Genomic DNA, 21,341 nt, shown 5'->3' with positions numbered 1-21,341 from the left:
AGGTGTGTCTGGGGCGAATCCCAGTGGGTCGTCTCAGGGTCCCAGTGGGGGGCATGTCTGGGGGGATTCCTGGTGGAGAGGGTCTCAGGGTGGGGATCTCTGTGAGAGAGGTCTAGGGGGAATCCTGATGGTGGTGTCTCTGGCTGAGGGTCCCCATGGGGGACATGTCTGGGGGGAATCTCGGTACAGGGGGCTCTCAGGCTGGGAGTCCCCTTGAGGAGAGTCTGGGAGGGATCCTGGTGTGTGTGGGGTCTCAGGATGGACATCCCTATGGGAGAGGTCTGAGGAGAATCCTGGTGGGGGGAATCTGAGGCTAGGGTTCGCATGGGGGGGGGTTTCTGGGGGAACCCTTGTGGGGGTGCATGTCTCAGGCTGGGGGTTTCCGTGGGGGGCAAGACCGGGGGGAATCCTAGTGGGAGGTGCTCCGGCTGGGGGTTCCCGTGGGTAGCGTGTCTGTGGGAAATCCCAGCGGGGGGGGGTGTCTCAGGCTGGGGGTTTGCGTGGGGAGTGTGTCTAGGGGGAATCCCGGTGCGGGGGGATCTGAGGCTGGGGGGTTGCGTGTCTGGGGATAATCCCAGCGGGGTGGTCTGAGGCTGGGGGTTTGCGGGGCGGGCGTGCCGAGGGGGAATCCCGGTGCGGGCGGGGTCTGAGGCTGAGGGTTTGCGGGGGGGCCGTGTCGAGGGTAATCCCGGTGCGGAGGGTCCTCTCAGGGAGTCGGGGGGAATCCCTGCGGGCGGGACCGCGGGGCGAGGATCCGGGTCCCGATCCCGGTTGGCCGGGTCCCAGGTGGCGCCCCCAGCCCAACGGTCCTGCGCCTTTAACGGGCGGCGGGAAGGGGCCGGCAGACGCCGTGGACGTGCCGGTGCCGCCTCCTCCTCCTTCTCCCCGCCCCGCGCTCCCTTTCCTGCCAGGCAGCCGCCACAGCGCAGGGACCGATCCGGCTGCTCCGCCTCCTCTGGCCGCCGCTGCTGCGGGATTCGCGGCTCCGCTCCGGCCGCCGCAGGGTGAGTGGCCCGCTCCGCTCTCCGCCCGCTGCCGCGGGAAAGGCCCGCCGGCCGGGGGCCGCCGGGGAGAGCCGCACGCGCAGCGCCCGCCCCCGCTGCCCCGGCGGGAGGGGACGGACCCTGTCCCGCTCGGCCGGGCTGCGGAGGCCCTGGCGTTGTGGGGAGGCAGCCCCGGCCCGCGTGCCGTGGGTTGAGCCTTGCCGGAGGGTTCGCATGGGAGGGATCTGCCCTGGGTGCCCAGCAGAGGGATCCTCTTGGATGGCGGTGTGGGCCCCTGGGTGTTGTGGGGGGGATCCCCATGGGGAAGGGGTGTGTGGTGTGGGAGCCTTTTGGGGCTATGAAGTTGGGAATCCTTGTTGTGTGCGTCGGTGAGATCCCATGAGGGAAGGGTATGGGGTCTCTGTGGTGTGTGCGCGGGCGGCCGCGTGTGTGTGTGTGTGTGTGTGTTAATCCCATGGGGAAGGGGGTGTGTGTGTGTGTGCGTGTTTGGGATGGTGTGTGAGATATTCCCATGGGAAGGAGGTGTGTGGTGTGTGTGTGTGCGAGATATCCCATTGGGAAGGTATGGGGGTCTCTGTGTGTGTGTGTGTAGCTAGGTGCGGTGTGTGTGTGTGTATCCCATGAGGGAGGGGTGTGTGTGTGTGTGCGTATGGTGTGTGTGAAATATCCCATGGGGAAGGTGTTGTGTGTGGTGTTGTGTGCCGAGAATATCCCATGGAAGGGTAGGGTTCTGTGGGTGTGTCCATGTGTGCGTAGTGTGTGTGTTTGTATCCCATGGGGAAGGGGTGTGTGTGTGTGTGTGCGTGTGTGTGAGATATCCCATGGGGAAGGGGTGCGTGTGTGTGTGTGAGATATCCCATGGGGAAGAGGTATGGGGGTCCCTGTGTGTGTGTGTGTGTGTGTGTGTGATTATCCCATGGGGAAGGGGTATGGGGGTCCCTGTGTGTGTGTGTGTGATTATCCCATGGGGTATGGGGGACCCTGTGTGTGTGTGTGTGAGATATCCCATGGGGAAGGGGTGTGGGAGGGTCCCTGTGTGGGGATTGGGGGATATCCCATGGGAAGGAGATATTGGGGGGGGGGGTGGTGGTGCTGTGCAAGGGAGAGTCTGTCTGTAAGGAACCTCATAGTTATGTGAGGAGGCCCAGCCTGTGGAGGAGGGAGGCCCCTGGGGGGATGAGGGGAAGATTCCCTAAAATTTTGGGAATAAAGGGTTGGGGCATGAGACTGAGGGGACCGAAGTCTGGCTCCAGACCTTCCCTTGTCTGTCGCACTGCGAGTAGGGGTGGTCTCTCAGCAGGGCCATGGGGTTTAGGCCCCGGGGTGGGTTAGCCTTCCCTGTAGGGGTGCAATGGGCTTTTGCTGTGTGATTCAATGATGTATTTACTAGCCCCCCCCCCTTCCCTGGTTGGGTGTATGGGGAGCTGGATGTTGGGCATGTGGTCCTGTACTCTGTTGCTATTTCAGGGCCTTAGCTCTGATCTCTGATGCTGTTCTTACTGGAGATTGGGGGTGTAAATAGTTTCCAGTCATCCAAGAACAGAGTCCCTCTGGGCCTGTGAGATGCACTGTAGCCTGGGAATTGAGGGTGCTCAGCACCTCACATGCTCAGGGCCTAAGAGGCTGCTGTGCTGATTTTTTTGGGGGAGCTTAATTTTAACGTAACTTGCTCCTTAAAACTTGTTGAAAATATGTAAAAGTGGAGGGTGTGTGGGGAGAAAAGGAGAGATTTCCTTGCCTCTGCCAGTGGTGCTGAAACAATTTATATAGTGCGGGTGCTGAGAGCCTTTGAAGCAAACTGTAAACCCTCTCTATGATGGAAACTACATCAAGCCGGGGGGTGCGGCCACACCCTTAGTTACAGCGCCTATGTCCTCTGGACACAGACTTCTTTGGCTATTACAAAACCATCCTTGCTAGGGATGACTTTTTGCCTGTGGAAAATACTAGACTGACCCAAACATCGTGTTTCAAGAAAACGCTTTCCTTCGGTCCCTGAATCTCCCTAAAAGATGTTACCTGCTGTCCTTGTAAATATTTAGTTCAAGTATGGACATCTTCCTTATGAATGCCATGGCTTTGGATAACGTGTTGCTTTTCCCTCATATCAAGAACAGCTATATTAACAAAATGTACTGAGAGAAAGGAAACCTTGCTTGTATTAATGTAAGGAATAAATGTGATCATCTACTTAGACTGCAGGAGTAAGCTGCATAATCACCAGGTACAGGAGTGACTTTAAATGAAAGAGCATGTGTTACTTTCTGCCTTTGTAATTCCTTATGTAAAGGAAGGAGAGGGAAACTGAGTCTTAAGAATGTCAAGCCTAAACTAAGAACTACTTTTATGGGACTCTAGCAGTAATTTGACTAAATTCAGTTTCAGATAAGCTGATGAGCATATGAATTATTACAAGTAGGTGTCACTGCCATCGATTGGGGTGCACAATACAGGAAGTTTTGGAGGACATGCCGCCTAGCTGGTCCTTAAAGTTAGACTTCAAAATGCAAACATTCTGCACTTATGTTTTGCTGCGTGCATAATATCATAAGGAAATCTAAAAAACTTTTTATTCTTCAACAATAGTACACTTAAGTAATTTTTCTAAGAAGATACTTTAAATTAGGAATTAGTGAACTAGTGCAAAGTTTCAGAGTCACAGATTTAAAAATAAACTTGATGTTGTTAGAAGTTCTGGAAGCATATTTAAAGATCTGAGGAAAAACAGAAAGCTACTCTGCTATATATTTTGGAAATAACTCTTTCTATAATGGGTCCATCTCTTGATTTGCAGTGACAGCTGTACGACAAGCATGCTATGTACAGAATTCATCATCATTTAGTCACTACACTAACACTAAGAAAACTGTGCTTTAAGAACTGATTATCTTGGAGAGCTTTATAAACTGCCTGTTTTTTCATAACATCAGAAAAAAGTTTAGCATACATTCCCTCAGAAAAAGAGAGAGTCATTGTCTTAAACAATGACTTTAAAAATCCCTCCTCTTTTAACAATTAGCCAGCAAAGCAGTCTGGACGCAAATCTATGGAATAAAAAAAAAATCACAGTAAATTGAATTCATTGTAATAATTTAGGACATAATGTTTTTAAAAGGACACTCTTAAATCAGATTTGCGCCAAACTCATTTCAAAAGAACTTCCATAATTTTGAAAAATCCCATGGATTAACTAATATGTTTACAAAATAAATAATTCCCTTGCAGTGCTAGCAACCAAAATGCTGCAGCATTTTGCTAGTTTTGAGAATCTTACTGAATTAGACTCTATATGTGAAATAGACTAGTCCGTTTCCATTGACTTAGTTGAGAAATGCGAAATGTGTTGCACAGTGAAATATAACTAATTATTAACTCTGGAGAGGTACAAACTACTTTAATAATCTGAGTATCAGAGGGGTAGCCATGTTAGTTTGTATCCACAAAAACAATGAGGAGTCTGGTGGCACCTTAACGACTGACCGATTTATTTGGGTATAAGCTTTTGTGAGTAAAAAACCCCACTTCTTCAGATGCAACAATAATCTGACTGGTGCCTCCAATTTCATTTTTATTCTTTTTGCACAAGGAAGTACTTTTAAAATGGAAAAGCAAGATATTTGCTTTTTTAAAAAATACCGAAGAAGTTAGGGATGCTGTGTGGCAGTATACTAACCCAAAAAAGCAGCAGAGAATCCTGTGGCACCTTATAGACTAACAGACGTTTTGGAGCGTGAGTATACTAACCCAGTTGTTTAAAAGCAAGGACATAAAGCGTTAAGGACATCTTACATCTGATCGTGCACAAAATGAATGCATTTCTCTTAAATGCATATTTCATTGCAGTATAACAACCTTAACTCTGTCCCATACGTTGTTGGTTTTATGCTGTAATTTTTGTCTTGATAGTGATATCTGAGTACTCTGTACGTACTAGCAAATGGGAAATATCAGTTAACATCAACTGACAGTAGGGTACTTTAGAAAAATACATATTGCTTTTTCTTTAGAATAATGTATATGTAATTATGTAGGAAAAGTGCATATATTATGAATGTACACTTACATTTAATCTGGACAGTGTATAATTACATTTCTTTTCCAAAAGCAATACTTCCTCTATTTTGAAATCAGCAGTATTTTGATTGTTGGGAGGTCAGAGTACAGGCTGTTTTGTGATATACTTTTCTTTATAAAAATAGTTATAGTTGGCTGTGTAAGATGAACATCCTTAACCTTTTATCTTGTCTGAAGTGCTTGAGCTCTTTGTGATAGGCATCTGTCTGGTTGTTTTTTTAGGATTTTGTAATGCCACCCATCACTGTGCTATCAGAGCACCTTCCCCATAGGCTACATTGTTGCCATTTCGCATTCTAATTGCTTTTAACTTTTGTATTTATGTATAAGAATACACACACTTTCAGTTTAGTAAATGTTTGAAACAGATAAAGAAAAACGTTGCTCAAAATGCTCAAGTGTTAGCCATGAAAATCAGAGATCTGGTTGGTACACTACACCTTTCTTCAAATCTTGTCTATGTTCCAGTTTTCTCAGAGTAGATCCCTAACATTACGTGGGTTTGGGTTGGAAGTGATTATCTGCCTTGTAGAGCTCCTGTGCCTAAATTTGGTTGCCCTTTCCATCCATGTATGACTCGCTTTACCACATTTTATGCTTATGTTGCTTTTTGTGTGCTATGATTAAAATATAACTTTTGCATATAACTCCTAGTGAGGAAAGGCTGGGTTTGGATGAAAATGACCTGAGGATTTGTTAACTAGACAATACTTTCATTATAGCTCTTTTTTTTTTTTTTTTTTTTTTTTACTTAACCGTGTATTCAGTCTTTAAAATATGTTTTATACTCTGCTTAAAAGGTGAGGAGGGAAGAAATGTTAAATAAAGGAAATCCTCAATTTTATCCTTCCCCCTCCTCCTTTTTCCCCCCCTACGCCACACAAACAAGAAACGTGCAGATAATGCAGCTGGGCAGGCTAAGCTTTGTTAAAATTATTGAAAGGGAAGGGCAGGACTTGCTCAAGCCTGCATACACAGTGTGATTATTCAGTTAGCTATATAACTTTTTTTTTAACATCATTCCTTACTCCACCTATTTCTGAGATTAGATAATCATAGGTCAAAATACTTGAATCACTGCTTGAACCTGGTTACCATACAATAATTGGTGCTTAACAAAACTTTTTAGAAGCTGCAGTTCTTTACAGAGGTCAGTGACTGTGTGGGAAAAGTTCTGTTTAGGTCTGTGCTTTAAATGCAAGGCTGTTACTGTGCTGGAAAAAGCTGAAGAGTGAAAGCTTTTACAATGGAAAAGAAGTTTAAATAGTTAACGTATATACAATATAGAAACTTATAAAATATTCCAAAGGAGGATAGATGAGAAATATAAGGAAGTTGCATTGAAATCTGACAACTTTTCACTCCATCAGGATGCTTGTAGCTCCGGTTGTGGGGCAGATAATACAATAGTAAATATTTAGCAAATCAAGTAAAATCATACTCCTGCATGTGATGTATCCAAAGCATTGTCATAAATATTAAGGGAAATCTGTGTATATGTTCTGGCTCTTAACTTTGCCCAGTTAGTGGCAAAAAGTAGCAGAACTGAGCTGTTTACAGACTGACAGTATGGCATCATCTTTGAGGGTCTCTGTAAAGTCACATGCCCACCAGGCTAATGGGGCCCTAAAAATAAATGTTTCTGACTTAAGACTGTCATTGTTGAGGCCAGTAAGACTGTGAATTGCTGATCTAAATATCTGCCCCAGACAAATCAAATTTTGCTATTAATTTGTATTCATAGAATATGAGGGTTGGAAGGGACCTCAAGATGTCATCTAGTCCAACCCCCTGCTCAAAGCAGGACTGATCCCCAGACAGATTTTTACCCCAGTTCCTTAAAATACCCCCTCAAGGATTGAACTCACGACCCTGGGTTTAGCAGGCCACTCACTGCTCAAACCACTAAGCTCTCCCTCCCCCAGTTGTAGAATGGGACTCCGTTGTTCTAGGCACCATACAAACCCAGAACAAAGATAGTTCCTACCCCAAAGAACTTACAAACTAAGTGTTAATTGTAGTGGTATTGTGTCTGGTATGGTAGGCGGGAGGGTGGAAATTACTCGAAGATCATGTTTGACAGCATTTTCATGCTTCTGCATGCTTGTTCGATTGCTGTAAAAACAGCATCCAGCAGAAAGAAATCTGCTCTTTCTGACTAGCACTGTCGTCTTAGAAATAGTTCTTGGCCACATTAAAATGCACAAGTTGATAGAAAGTGGGATTCAGAGGAGAGTTTTTTTTCCATCTCAGATCACTCTGATTCAGGCAGAGCAGAGACTTGAATCTGGGACTTCCACATCCCAGGCCAGTGCCCTAACCCCCAGACTGTAGAGTATGGTTTCAAAAGATAGATCTATTCCTTCTGCCTCTCTGCTGCCCCGTTCTTGCTGACACGCTCAGTGATTGCCTTGTTTCCGGTTGGTCTAGGTTGGATGAATGACACATGCCACAGTGAAATGGCCTTGTGCTTCTCCATGCAAAATTAAGAATCAGTTTTGGGTTGGGGAAGGGAAGTGGTAGATGAGATCCTGGCCCTGCTTAAAACAAACACAGGAATTGCTCATGCCTGCGTATTACCTGTAATTTCTCTATTGTGAGTTTGCTTTGCTGGGGAACTAGAAGCAACTTCTGTATTGGATTCTTTGCACATGAGCACTGCCCAGCAGAATGATTGCTGCACTGCTACTGGCTGGGCTCAGGAGTGCTGTGATTAATGAGATTATATTTTAATGAATACAAAAATCTTTATAAATGAGCTTAAAGGGACACTGTCAGGTCAGCTGAGGAGATAGGAGTTAGGCTTTGTAAAAGCTTGTTTCAACAAGTACAGCATTAATAAAATCTTAAATGGAGACCCTCTGTTACTGAAGTGTTCTCCACCCAAACATTGCAGCATCCTGTTAGTGTGTGAAATAACAGAAAGTGAAACTACACAGAGGAATGACTAGTCTATTTTTGTCCAAGGTCACTGGAATATGGGGGATGGGGGGGAGAATAGGTATGTGGGAAGAGGTTCTGGTGATCTAAGTTGTTAATAATATAGGTATTATGTGTCTATTGAAATTAACTTTAACCCTCCTCGTCCTTTTATTGCTCCTTCTGAACCTTAAGTGTAGGGTTTTGATATTTGTAATTTCCCTTAAGCGCCACACAAAGGGAGGTATTTGGAGTTGCTTTGTGGTGGATGTGTGGAAAGTCTGGACGGTTTCTTTTCTGCTTGTTTTTATATCTGAGAAATATCAAGTCTCCCCTGTCTTTGCTTGTGGTCTTTTTGGAGTATCTAGGGAAATGGACTGAGAGCTACCTCAGCCTGTATTTGTGGTGAGTTGGGGGCTTATGTGTGGTGGTTAGCTTTTGATCTGAAATTTTAAACAGTTTAATTATAAATCACTTCCTTGCCATCTCTGATGTCATAAACTTTATAATTCTGCAGTTCTCTACCTATACCATGCTTATCCTAGAGGGCTAAGATCTGAATCCCTGATATTGTGGGGGAAGGAGGAGAGAAGCAAGTGAAGTCTTTTTCCCACAGAAGACTTCTAAAGACTATGAAAGACAAGTGAGACAAACCCCATGTTTTTCTTTGTAGGTCATTTTGCGGGTCACTGTGCATGTTTCCTTCTGTGGTTGTAATATGTCTTTAAACTTGTAATGCTTGCAAGCCACACTTCTTATTGTGGTGTTAATCCCTTTTACCTATAACAATGTCCTCCAGCATTATTTACAGTTAACACCCTTGCTTTCATTGACATGCCAGCAGGATTTTCCAATAAACTTTTTGTTAGGGTTGGTAAATAAGAGTAAATCAAACAGTGGCATTTCTAGTTGTCAGTCTTGATGATTGATTCCAATGGGCTCTTTCCAGGGATAATTTAATAATCTGAAACTTAGTCTACGCCATACTTTTTTCTTTAAACTTCCCACCACTGGTGTGGCTTCACTTTAGGAGCATTAGTGGACACCAGCCTCCAGGGTTCCAGACACCCCGTATCCAGTTCTACTCTGAACAGGATTATTTGATTCATGTGTAATGTCTACTGATGGTTATTGTCAACACCCATCCCTCAGAATCAGCAACCTCCTATTTTTCTGCAGAAAATCCATTTTAGAATACCCCTGTGAAATAGCTCATGTGATTTCCACCCCCTCCCCCAATACTTTCCTTAAAGTATACACATGTTACTGATGTTACAGAACCTAGTCTCAGAGTGGTAGCTGTGTTAGTCTGTATCTGCAAAAAGAATGAGGAGTACTCATGGCACCTTAGAGACTAACACATTTATTTGAACTTAAGCTTTTGTGGGCTAAAGCCCACTTAATCAGATGCATGTAGTGGAAAATACAGTAATATATCTCTTTCTACTGTATTTTATACATGCACCCAGAGAGAACATGAAAAAATGGGGGTTACCATACCAACTCTAATGAGACTAATTGATTAAGGTAGGCTATTATCAGCAGGAGGAAAAAAAACTTCTGCATCACTGTGAGAAAGCTGGGTTTGTGTTTGCTTCCTCAATCTTTCATGAACTTCAGCTCCTTTCTGTTCCGGATTGTACATATTAACTAAGTGGATGGGTTGACAAGGCCAATCTGTGGATTTCAGGCTGTTGAGTGTATGTCAGCCAACCCAAAGAAGACAAAGCTTGACTTAGAAGCCTCTGAAACACCCATATAATTTCTAAGGACAGTTGGGAAACAAGGTCCTTTCAAGTAGGTATATATGCATCCAGGGTTCATGCTGCTTTACCCTGTGCAATAAATGTGAACTGGCTCTCTTGAGGACTGAATTGTTTCTTGGTGGTTTTCTGGAAGCAACTTGAGTAAGTTGGTTACAAGCTACATTTATAAGCTCTTTCATAGATTAGATCAATAGAAATACAGTTATGCATATATTTTGGATTTCTTGGCCTCTTGTTTCCAAAACTCCTACAAGTTTTTCAGCATTTCTTGTACCATTGAATGTTGGTTTACAGTGGCATCAGAGCGGAGGTACTCTCTATCTGTCTATCCATTGTCTCTTTCCTTAGATTGTAAGACCTTTGAAAGCTTACACTTAGGCTTCATCTACGTTACAGTGAAAAGCGAGCTGTATCCACACTGTGATGTGTAGCTACATGTGTCTGTGAAAGACACCGCAGCAGTGAAAGGCTTCTGCAGCTCCCCGCTGCTGGAACTTTTCACTGCAGAGCGAGCGGCAAGGCTCTTGTAGGGGAGGCAGTGACAAACCTGCTTGCCAGAACCTTTCCCTGTGACCGGAGTCTTTTCCTACTGTAGGGAAAGGCTCTGGCAGCAGGGAGGCAGTGGGACACTACAGTGGGTAAAAATAGCACTGTAGACATGGGAGGTAAGGCTTGAGCAAATAGAGAGCTGCGTGGGGTACGTACCCACACCCTTCTGGCATGTCTTTACATGCACAAGTCAGCCTCTCGGTTACTCTGCTATTGATACCCATGCTGGGGGGGCTACCTGGGTATGTACACCACATGCTGACAGACGTGCAGTGCAGACGTATCCCTCAGAGATGTGGACAAATTGGAGAAAGTCCAGAGGAGAGCCACAAACATGATGAAACGTTTCGAGAACTTGACCTATGAGGAGAGGTGTTTTTTTTAAAGTTGGCATGTTCAGTCTTGAGAAAAGAAGGCTCAGAGGAAGACCTAATATGTCTTCAGGTATGTTAAGGGCTGTTATAAATAGCATGCTGATCAATTGTTCTCCATGCCCACTGAAGGTAGGACCAGGAGTAATCTGCTTAATCTTTAGCAAGGGTAGATAATTAGGAAAAGCTTTTTAGCTATAAACATCCTTAAGCACTGGAACAGGTTACAAAGGAGGTTGTGGAATCTGCATCATTAGAGGTTTTTAAGAACAGATTGGACAAACACCTGTCAGGATAGTCTGGGTATAATTCTTCCTGCTTCAGTGCTGGGGGCTGGATTAGATGACTTCTCAAGATCCATTCCAGCCCTACATTTCTGTGATTCTTTGGACAGGGACTAGCTTTCTGTTGTTTGAACAGCACCTAGCACAATGGGGCCCTGGTCCATGATTGGGGCTCCTAGGTGCTGCTGTAATAATAATTTGGAGGACAGGAGTGACTAGAAAACAACTTTTCCTTTTTAAAGACCAGCTGGAAGATTCTAGGCACAATACCAGGATGCTTTGTCTTGGGGAGTGACACACGCCAGTACAGGTCAATCCTGTGCATTGCGCGGTAAGGTGTCTACTGCATTTATGCCAGAACATAGGAAGGAAGTTGTTGAGCATTTAGACAGTGATAGTAACTCTATCTCTTGACACGCCTATCACTCAGTTAAGGAATGCTCTGCCTCTCCCCCCCTCCCCCCCCTTTTTTTTTTCCGGATCAGTGTGCTTTTGCCTGCTCTCATACTGCAAACATCTGGAAGAATATCAGCAGCATTCCATTGCTCGCAGGAAGATTTGAGTGCAGTCAGAATTTGTTTGTGACTGCTTAGGTGCCAAGGAGAATGACTGCAGTCATACGAGGCACAGGTATTCTGGGATAGCTCCAGAATTTGGCTAGGTTGTGACTGATTGATAAGAGACCTAAAAATGCCATTAGTTGATAATTTGACTATTAGATTAATCTTTGATGACTGGCTGAGGCATTTTTTCTGCTAACCCCTTTGGTTCAGAGTTTAAAGCAAGAAGAAAAATTTGAAAAGAAGGGAGGCCTCTTCAGACCTCATCCAGTGAGCAAAAACTTTGAATCAGCAGGAATTGAACTGTCCCCGAAGTCCTTGGCTGTATCTTCAGAGTGCCAGAAGAATCTGAGTATGGTTATGCTATAGTGGCTCCCTGTAGGACACTGTGGTTCATTTTAGCTGTCGAATCCCGGGGGCTTCCGGACCAAATGTGCTCAGTTTACAAGTAGAAGGGTGTTTTGAGTTTGCAGGGCTGGCAGCTGGAAACCAAAATGGGATCTGAAACTGAAGATGGATTCCTGAAAGTGACTGTCTTCAAATGGCCACTCTTCTGCACATAGTCACCCATTAGAGATCTCTACTGCCTCAGTGGACAGAGGTCATTCCTGCTTCTGAAAAGTAGATGATGTTCTCCCTTGTCTGTCCTCCTCAAAGCCATTTCAAACATTGTTGTTATTGCTATAAAACTCAGCTTCCTAGTAAGCAAGTCATATTATCTTAGTGCCAGACAGTGGTTCTGACATAGATCTTAGCAAGAAACTTGTTTTTTGTCCTGCTGTTTGTGTCACCTATGCATTGGTACACTTAGACTCACAGACGTGGAGGAGGAGGATAAGGCATCTCTTGTGCCTCCATGATCCCAGCCCCCCAGCATACTTTACAGCATCATTGGAGCAACTTTAAATTTTGCCCAGCTGCTCATGGCCCCTAAAGGTCATTCCGGCATCCAGGGATCCGCTGAGCTCAGCAGTTTTCTGGCTGCACGCCGGGGCCAAGGTGGGCTGCTCTGCCACTGGGAGACCCAGTGGAGGGTAATTCTGAGGGACTGCTTGTCTCTGGTTCCTTTGCACTTGAAGTTTCTACTGGTTTGAAAGCTCATACTGCTACTGCCCGTATATCCCTTTTGAAGCATAGAGGATTTCTCTTAAACTAAGTGGGAGGACCATATCCTGTGGCATCAAGTATCTGTACAAATACCTGTCCGGAATGTGCAGCATCAATTCTGAGGTGTGATAGGAAGGACTGTGCTACTTTCTCCCTAATCTCCTTGTTAGTATTGGATGCTCAACAGTTCAGGCTGCAGGGAAACGTTATTTCTCAAAGTTCAAAGTGTAAACTGCTTGTTCTTTTGGTGGGACCTGATAGTTGGTGAGGAAGGGCTCCTCAGTGACACTGCCTGAACTTGGAAAGTAGGGAAGAAAATAAAAAGTAAGTCTGAAGCAGCATCCTCCCAGTTCTGGAAACTTGAGTTCTGTGGTCACCAAGCCGTAGATCAGGATCAACCAGTCAATTGTGGAGCCTCTGCCAGTCTATTGTGATCTCTGGCTGCTAAAAGTTTGGTGGCACAGTGGGGCTATGGCAGGCTCCCTGTCTGCCTGCTCCAACCCCATGCCACTCTTGGAAGCGGCCAGCATGTCCGTGTGGGCCCTGGGGGAGTAGGGAGTGGCAAGGGTCTCTGCATGCTGCTCCTGCCTGTAAGCACCGCCCCTGCAGCTCACGTTGGCTGGGAATGTGGAACTGTGGCCTATGGGAATTGTGGTGGTGATGCTTGCAGGTAGGAGCACCGCACGGAGCCCCTTCCTTCCTACTACCCCAGGGGTTGCAGGCGTGTGTTGGCAGCTTCTGGGAGCAGCATGGGGTTGCAGCAGGCAGGGAGCCTGCCTTAGTCTTGCTGCACTGCCAACCAGGAGCTACCCGAGGTAAGTGCTGCCCAGCGGGAGCCCACATCCCGAACCCGTCCTGCACCGCTGCCCCAACCCTGACCCCCTTTCTGCACTCCATCCCCAATCTGCCTCCCGGAGCCAGCACTCCAAACCCCTTCCTGCACCCCATACCCCCTCCTGCACCCCAACACTCTGCCCCAGCCTGGAGCCCACTTCTGCACCCAAACTCCCTCCCAGAGCTTGCACCCCTCCTGCCCCCAAACCTCCTGCCCCAGGCTCAGCCCACAGCCTCCTCCCATGCACCGAACTCCTCAGCCCCAGCCCAGAGCCTGCACCCCCTCCTGAATCCCAGCCCCCTGTCCCAGCCCAGTGAAAGTGAGTGAGGGAAGAGGAGGGGAGAGCGAGTGATGGAGGGAGGGGCCTCAGGGAAGGGGCAGGGTAGATCCTGGGTTGCACTTAAATTCAAAAAGTGATCGTGTGTGTAAAAAGGTTGGCGACTGCTGCTCTAGTTGATGGCAAAACTTCTCAGATGGGTTTTGATTATAATTTTACTGAGTGCAGCAGCAGGCTTCCTGGAGAAATTGAATGAGAAGTACCTACATCTCTCTACTAGTTTTTAATTAAGTCATTTTCTTATCTAAAGCCTATGATACACGGTCAGGTTTGGCTTGCATGCTAAATTTAGGAAACCTCTTCACAGCTTAGTACACGTATCTGTATAAACCACTGTTTTTTTTTATCAAAAGAAGCTACCACTGTCATCTCAATAAGGTAGATTCTACAAAATGCAGACTCATTTAGTCCCTTCTACCTATGTAGTACACCATTCTAATTGTGATTTGAGCAGCTCTCTCTCCTTTTTTGCACCTTAAAATATACCTGGGCTCAGTGAGATTTAGAATGCATCTCAAGGCCCTCTTAAAAATGATGTGTGGCTGTGGTAAGGTCATTCTAGCCAGGCTGTAGACTTTTCAGATTTGGTGATGGGAGCCTTTAGCATAGGCCTAGCCAGTGAGTTTACACACCCTGTATTGATTTCCCTTCTCCCACCCACGTCTTTCATTAGAGAAACAAAATGCTCATGATGAGCAGTGGAATACGAACGGGGAAATTCCAAAGCGAATGTTGCTGCACAAAGTTAGACATACTGTATTTTACATATTTGACAGGACACATTATATATAAGAGGTGTAACTTGGTTTCAGCTAGCATTGTGGGAATACATCTTAATTTTGGGAATTTCCCCAAACTTTGTAAACTTTTTACTCTATTGGCACACTAAATTTTCCATTTCCTAACCTTTGACTTAAGAGTTCCCAGAACTTTAACTCTGCGGCATTATATAGCCTAAGACTTATATCACTTTGGTGTCTAAGTACCACAATCTTATATGTTGTATAGTATATGCAAAATGAAAGGGCAGTTATACTATGGAAAAACTGAACTCATCTGATATGGAAATCCTTGAGACACACACTTGCTCAGCTTCCAAGTAAAGTGTCTTTCCCTGACTGCCAGCTGTGCAAATTCAATCTGGGATGAGAAGGCCAAAATATCTTTTGCTGACAATACGGTACAAGCACGAAAAAAGATTGTAGTCCAAATTCTGCTCTTGCTTATATCTGTGCAGTTTCTTTAATCAGGTTTCATAGTGTATCAGGGGACAAAATTTGATCCAGCAATCAGAATTTAATTAACAAATATGTTAATACATGAGGCAGAAGAGAATCCAACTCAGTCTGTCTGCTGTGTGGCTCTGCAGTGTATTCAGGAGTTAAAAAGTAGTAAAACTCATCTTAATTTAGTTGACAATGTGTCCTACAGGAAACTGATCTGTTGAGTAAGGTACCATTTTTACATTGGTATTACTCAGAGTAGAACTATTTATATGCTTAACAAGAAAAATGGGTATAGTGAGTAGTACATAATGCAGCCTAGACAAGTTTACGCTGTTCCTGGGATACTAATTTTTGTATTTCCTGAATTGTGATTATAGGGTGCCACATTAACATTGCATCAACATGCTTATTTTTGCTTTTAACTTCTTACGTTTGTGTGGGGCAATGTGTGGACTAGAGGGTAGGAAAAAAAATCTAGAGTGATGTTGCTGGCAGAATTCACAGGTTTCTACATCGGCCATTTAAATTCCTATTTCAATAATCCTATTGTGCACGTTTGTGCAGTGCATCTGACTAAGGTTCACCTGTTGCTTGAGGGAGACTTTTCCTACTTATGCTGAGTATACTGTCTTCAAGTAGTCCATATCTGAAATCTAAACACATCTTAAACTTAGCAAAGACATTAGTAAATGAAAATTGTTTGTTCCTGATGGGTTTTGAACTCTGGATGTGTTCTGAAATTTCTAACCACTTTCTTTTAGAGAAACTTGGAGAACTTCTGTATTCTCACCTCTGATAATTCAAATGACAGAAGGAATTTTTATTTGTAATCTCCTGGTCCAAGAGAACTTTCAGCCCAGAATGTGAATGTTTCAAAAGTTAGGTCTGAAAATGGGGTTAAAGCAGAGACTGTTTGCAAATGACTGCTGTGTTATGATAATTTGTGAAACAGACGCTTGCTGTCTCAGTACATGCTGTTTGCAGTGACTGACTTGTTAACGCAGAAACCCAAATCTCTCTGCTACTTAAATATAATCTATTTGTAGGGTAAATAATTTCTTTAAACTGCATGTTGGTTCAGTAAACCATATCTAATATGCCACACAATCCATTAATAATTGTGATTTCCTCATCTAAAAGTGTTCTTAATCACTCTTTCTAAAGTTTTGTGTCTCTCCAAAGTAGCTGGGTAGGTAGGTGGGTCAGATCTTCTTTAGTACTTCAGATAGCTGGGACATCCCTCTTTCTGTAGAGGTTTGCTGTCAGTTACTCATTTCGTAGATTGCTGTTTAACAATAGGATCATTGAGTCACGGAAAGGTTAACAAAACACTTTTTTGTCAGTTGCTCAATCTTTTTGTGTGGTTGTGTGAACAGCAGACTGAGCAGAAATAATGGAAAAATCTTGTTGCTGAGACCAGGATCAGCATGCTGCATTGCTAGGGCGAAGACCTGCTTGGGCTTCTGGGTCTCTGGCTGTGAAGTTACATAGACAACAAATACTTTTCTGGTTCCATTGCAAGACCCCTAACTATTAGTTTGTGTGACACTTTCACATTTAATAGTGTCAGCTGTCTGGTTCCGAATCCTCACAATTGCCCTTGTTGTTGTAGCTTCTAGTTCAATTTTAAAACCCACTTTTAACAGTGAATGTGTTTGGCTCCCTAAATCAAGCATTAGAAAAAGGGTGAACTTGTAATCCTTAATTATGACGCACTGGAACACTCATAGTCAATCACGGTCAAACACAGGCAACATTCCAGCACCTCTTCTAGAGACAGCGTGATATTTTCCTGCTGTGGAATTTGAATATCCAAATGAGCGTAGTAGACTCCCTGCGTGCGAGCTGTCCCGGCAAAGGACTGCTAGATTGGATTTTGGTGTTTTGTGGAGGGGGTTCAAAAGCAGTTTTGGCTTAAAAATTTGTTTTGCAGTCCCTGAGGCCTCTACCTTGTTGTGCTAAGCATTATAAAAACCTATAACAGATTATAAACTCTTTGGAGCAAAGGCTAAGCACAAGACAAAACAGTGGGATGCGATAACGGTGAAAGGCGCACGAAGTAAGAATGAGCCAACCAAGCTCAACCACATCAGCACACCAGCTGCTTAGCTGTTGCTAAGTTTATTGCAGCATCATGGCACAGTAGTTTTGAGGAAGGATTTGAAGGAGGTCAGTGCTTTGTGGGCTCTTGTTGGGAGCTCTTTCCATGCGTAAAGCATGGCATGGGAGATTGCCTGAAGGTGTTAGAAAGTTGGACAGAGTGGAAATGAGAGCCATTTCTAGCAGAAAACAAACTGCCTCTCAGGGCTCTATGACGTATGTATAGACTCATGCCAAGTGTTGGTGTCTGTATTGCGTTCTGGGTGAGAGAATTGGTCTGTTCTCCTTGGAGGTGGCTTCTGCATGTTTGCGCTTGACTGCCGCACATCCCTCTCCCCCAGATTGGACTGGACAAGTGCCTTCTTGCAACACTGCACACTTAGAGCAGTGAGATAGAGGGAGGATGGTTCCCAATTATCTGCCTGCCTTCTGCTAATGCCTTGGGGGCGGCATGATGATACAGAAAGATGCTCCATCTCTAGCACCAGCCAGAATTTTTCTACTAGTACAAATCAGATTAGCAGAGCCCTGTTCGGATCCTCTAGATCAGAGGTGGGTAAACTATAACCCGCAAGCCAGATCCGGCCCGCCGGCCGTTTTAAGCCAGTCCTCATGCTCCCACTGGGGAGCAGGGTCAAGCCCGCTCCGATGCTCCTGCCAGGGAGCAGGGTAGAGGGCTGCTCCACACTGCTTCTGGAAGCAGTGGCATGGCCTTGCTCTGTCCCCTACTTGTAGGGGTAGCCAGGGGAGCTGCGGGGGCGGCACTGGGGCAGCGTGCAGAGCTCCCCTCTGCTGAGCACACAGCCACCGCTCTAAGTCTCCTCCAATTGGTGCTGCAATCCTGGGAGGGGAGGAGAATTAGAGTGTCGCCGGCATGCTCAGCGGAGGAGGCGGAGCCACGGTGAGCTGGGGCAGGGTCCTCGGGCGGGGTTAGCTGCCCCGGATGGTGGAGTCTCCCCAGGCTGGGTTAGCTGCCCCGGATGGGGGGGGGTCTTCCCGGGTGACGTTAGATGTGGGGTGGGGGGGAGCTGCTGCGGGGGGGGCTCCCCGGGCAGGGGGGATGGTGGGCTTCCCAGGTGAGGGGCTCAGCTGCTGCGGGGGGGAGGGGGCGCGCAAGGTGGAAGTTTCTCCCAGGGCACGAAATTTCCTTGCACTGGCCCTGAGTGTTAGTGTTAGGTATAGCACTGCTGGGAATGTCTGTTTAACATGGTTTTCAGCAAAATATGCAAATATTCATTCAAGGCCGTCACCTGTTTCCTGCTTAACTGCCCGCCCTCCCCAAAAAAAGAAAGGGGTTGTCTGTGGCCTTTTGTAGCATAGGTGTGAACTTGTTTAAAAGTGAATGGCTGATATCTTGGTTTTGTAGTCAGACATGCTGTCACTGTTGGACTGCTTGGCACTGCTTTGTGGTCAGGCGTGTTTAGGGAAAATGCCAGCAACCCAGCCCTGAGTAAATGTGTCCTTGGCCACTAGAGCTGGCATAAACACTGCTCTGGGTAACTTATTAACATCTGCAAGGTGAAGTATAACCTTTGGTTCTCTACTTCCCTCTTACTTCCGCAGCCAGCAGCTGGGTGGAACCTTTTAAGGGTTGGCAATACAGCTGTTAGCTTTCACACGGTAAATAAGCACCCCGAATTTCACAACAAGCCAAAAATCAAGCTAATCCCATTTCAAAACAAGCCAATCCCGAAGAACTCCAACACTTTGTGACTAGACCCCCCCCCTCCCCCGCCCCCCGGCGTGCAGTCTGGGACTGTGGTGGGTTTGCTGTGCACCCCTGACTCTCTCTCCCCCACTTTCCCCTGCTTGCTGTAGCTGATCAAAAAAAAAAAAAAGCAACAAGAGAAGCCAGAAACTAGCCAACAAACAACTCACAAGCCAATTAAGCCAAAACCAAGCCCAATTTCTGTTTGTTTTTTTTTTTCCGTGGGTTTGGCATGTCTGGTTGGCAGTCTCTTGTCTGGCCACTAGGACAGAGCTCCTTAGGTCAGGTAATAGAGATTCAAAGCTTGTATTTCATGTCCTGGGAAATAGACCCCAGTGAATAGCCTGAATCAGAGTGTTCCGGGATGGAAAAAACACCACAATACCAACCAACCAACCGGACAAAAAAGAACAAAGCCCAAACAACCAAAAAACAAAAACTTGTAATTTAAAGAAAAGTTGATTAGCAAACTGAGAGCACCAAGTCAGTCAAATACCAGTGGTTAAACATAGCCACCCTATTAATTTGCATTAGTGAAAAGTTGGAAAATATACTTGTATCCTTTAGAGTTCTGGTGGGGGGGGTCTTTCTGCATTTTCCCCTTAGCATGGCAGTATCTCTGAGGTCAAGTGGTGTCTCACTGCATCCATGCTGCAAGGTGGCGTGTGCTCTCTACAGTAGAGTCACTTGAGTGAATCAGTCACTGGTGTTCATGGCACTGTGTCCTCTTTTTGCTCAGAGCAGTTCTTGATTACGCTGGTAAAGAGAACCTGCTTCTTGTGTGCATTGGTGCTCCCATTAGTGGAGCTTCACTAGTGAGAAGTTTGTGCACAAAAACCTAGATGCAACCATCATCTTGCAAAGTAAACAAGACCTGCGTTTCCCACAAGTCCTCTTTCTTCTGACAGTTTTCAGCCCTTTATACGTTAAAGAAGCACAGGATACAAGCCCAATATTTTTCTCCTTTGTAAGCTGTCTTGACATTAGGAGTTGAGTTTAAATCTTCAGAGATGAGAGGTTGAGCCTGATACCTAACCTGCTGCCCTCCCACCCCTGCCATCTAGCCATTTCCTGCTCCCATTAAGAATGAGTTGAGCACAGAGTTTTATGGATGAAAGGACAGATCTTTATTTCTCTTAAAAGAAACTTGACCCTACCAGTATTGCTTGCACTTGGAATTTCAGAGTAAGCGAGTCAAATGAACAAAATGGTTAAAACCAAGTGGGTAGTACACACCTCTGTCGTTACTCTCTATAAAGGTCAGTTTACAGTCAAAGGGTCACGGGTCCACTCTTCTGTCTTGGGGTTTCTCTAAGCACACAAGTTGTACCTCTTTAACTATAACCATATAGTTAAAATGATACAACCCCTCTAGTGTGGGTGCAGTTACCATGGTATAAACGGGGTATCTCTCATTCCTCTATGGGACGGGGAACAAGCTCTATTGGAGTAAGTCACCTTTATACCAGTAGAATGGTGTCCATACTAGGGGTTGTACTGGTATAATTGTCAGTAAAGAATTGCACCCCTTACCAGAATAGTCATACTGGTACAAAACCTATAGATCAGGCCTTGGATGCGCAATACTCAGCATCTCCTGTATGGTGACTGTCAGACAATGTAAGAGAAGCCCTCAACGTGCAGTGATCTATGGAGGATCATGTCCTAAGTATGTAGTCGCACAATAGACCACAACTACTCTGAAAGGGCCATTATTGTCTTTGTGGGGGGTAAATAATGGCTTTAAATGCATGTAAATGATTTTTATGCTTGATAAACCCAAGCTGTTGTAGTTAGTAAAGTCAGCTTCACTTGCAGTAACTTCTTTTAACTTTCCAGACAGCTCATCCAAATAAGAACATGCTGATGGCTTGATTTATTTTCAGAAGTGCTGAATACCTGCAGCTCCCATTGACTTCAGCTGGAGTTGTGGATGGATCGTGTTTTTGAATATCAGACCCAAGAGAGCTGAATCAAATTTATTCCTGGCTTTAACTGCCACACAATTCAGAGTTGGAGCAGAAACTAGAACCCTCCCAGATACCGGAGTACATATAGCAGGTAAAACTGCTTGCTGTTCAGACTTCTTTTAATCTAAAAGCAGCTTTTTGGCTCTCAGTCTAATAGCTTTTACTTGTATTTTGGCATATAATCCTGCGTTAATGTGGAGCTTTGTGGAGTGACTCTTTCTATGTAAGGACCCTTGGAAAAAGTAAGCTTTTGTTTTACTTACAAAATTCAGGACTAGTAGGTAATGTGAAAACAAGTTGTGAAAAACAAAACAACATGTCCCGAACAAAGTTACAGAAGCCATTTAGTTGCACAGCAGATAGACGGGACTATTGTGAGCATAAAGCAATTCATTTTTAGTCTGTGTGGTACTTTAAAATGACAAGAAAGCGAAACTGAGTGTAGTTCTACTCGGAAAGCTGAGTGTAAACGGGGGCTGCTTTCTCACTCAGCAGATCTGCCCTCTCTACTATGTATCTGACTTCAGTGAA

The 21,341-nt window shown here is 45.2% G+C and overlaps 1 protein-coding gene across 5 annotated transcripts in view; it reads left to right on the top strand.

The window, feature by feature from the left end:
* The first annotated feature begins 887 nt into the window (after window positions 1-887).
* KTN1 (kinectin 1) overlaps window positions 888-21,341 on the top strand; it is a 111,947-nt gene continuing 91,493 nt past the window's right edge. For 2 of the 5 annotated variants that reach the window (XM_075065784.1, XM_075065779.1), the window contains exons 1-2: window positions 914-1,004; window positions 20,727-20,901. The gene's annotated coding sequence lies outside the window, so the exon portion shown is untranslated. Of the gene's footprint in view, window positions 1,005-20,679; window positions 20,902-21,341 lie in introns of all 5 variants that reach the window. The other 3 variants (XM_075065783.1, XM_075065782.1, XM_075065780.1) reach the window with 3 other exon arrangements.

This window comes from Chelonoidis abingdonii, chromosome 4 (assembly GCF_003597395.2).
Source record: "Chelonoidis abingdonii isolate Lonesome George chromosome 4, CheloAbing_2.0, whole genome shotgun sequence".
In the NCBI taxonomy this organism is placed as follows: domain Eukaryota; kingdom Metazoa; phylum Chordata; order Testudines; family Testudinidae; genus Chelonoidis; species Chelonoidis abingdonii.
The sequence above is the reverse complement of the archived record's forward strand: the minus strand, read 5'-3'. Positions and strand labels throughout refer to the sequence as shown.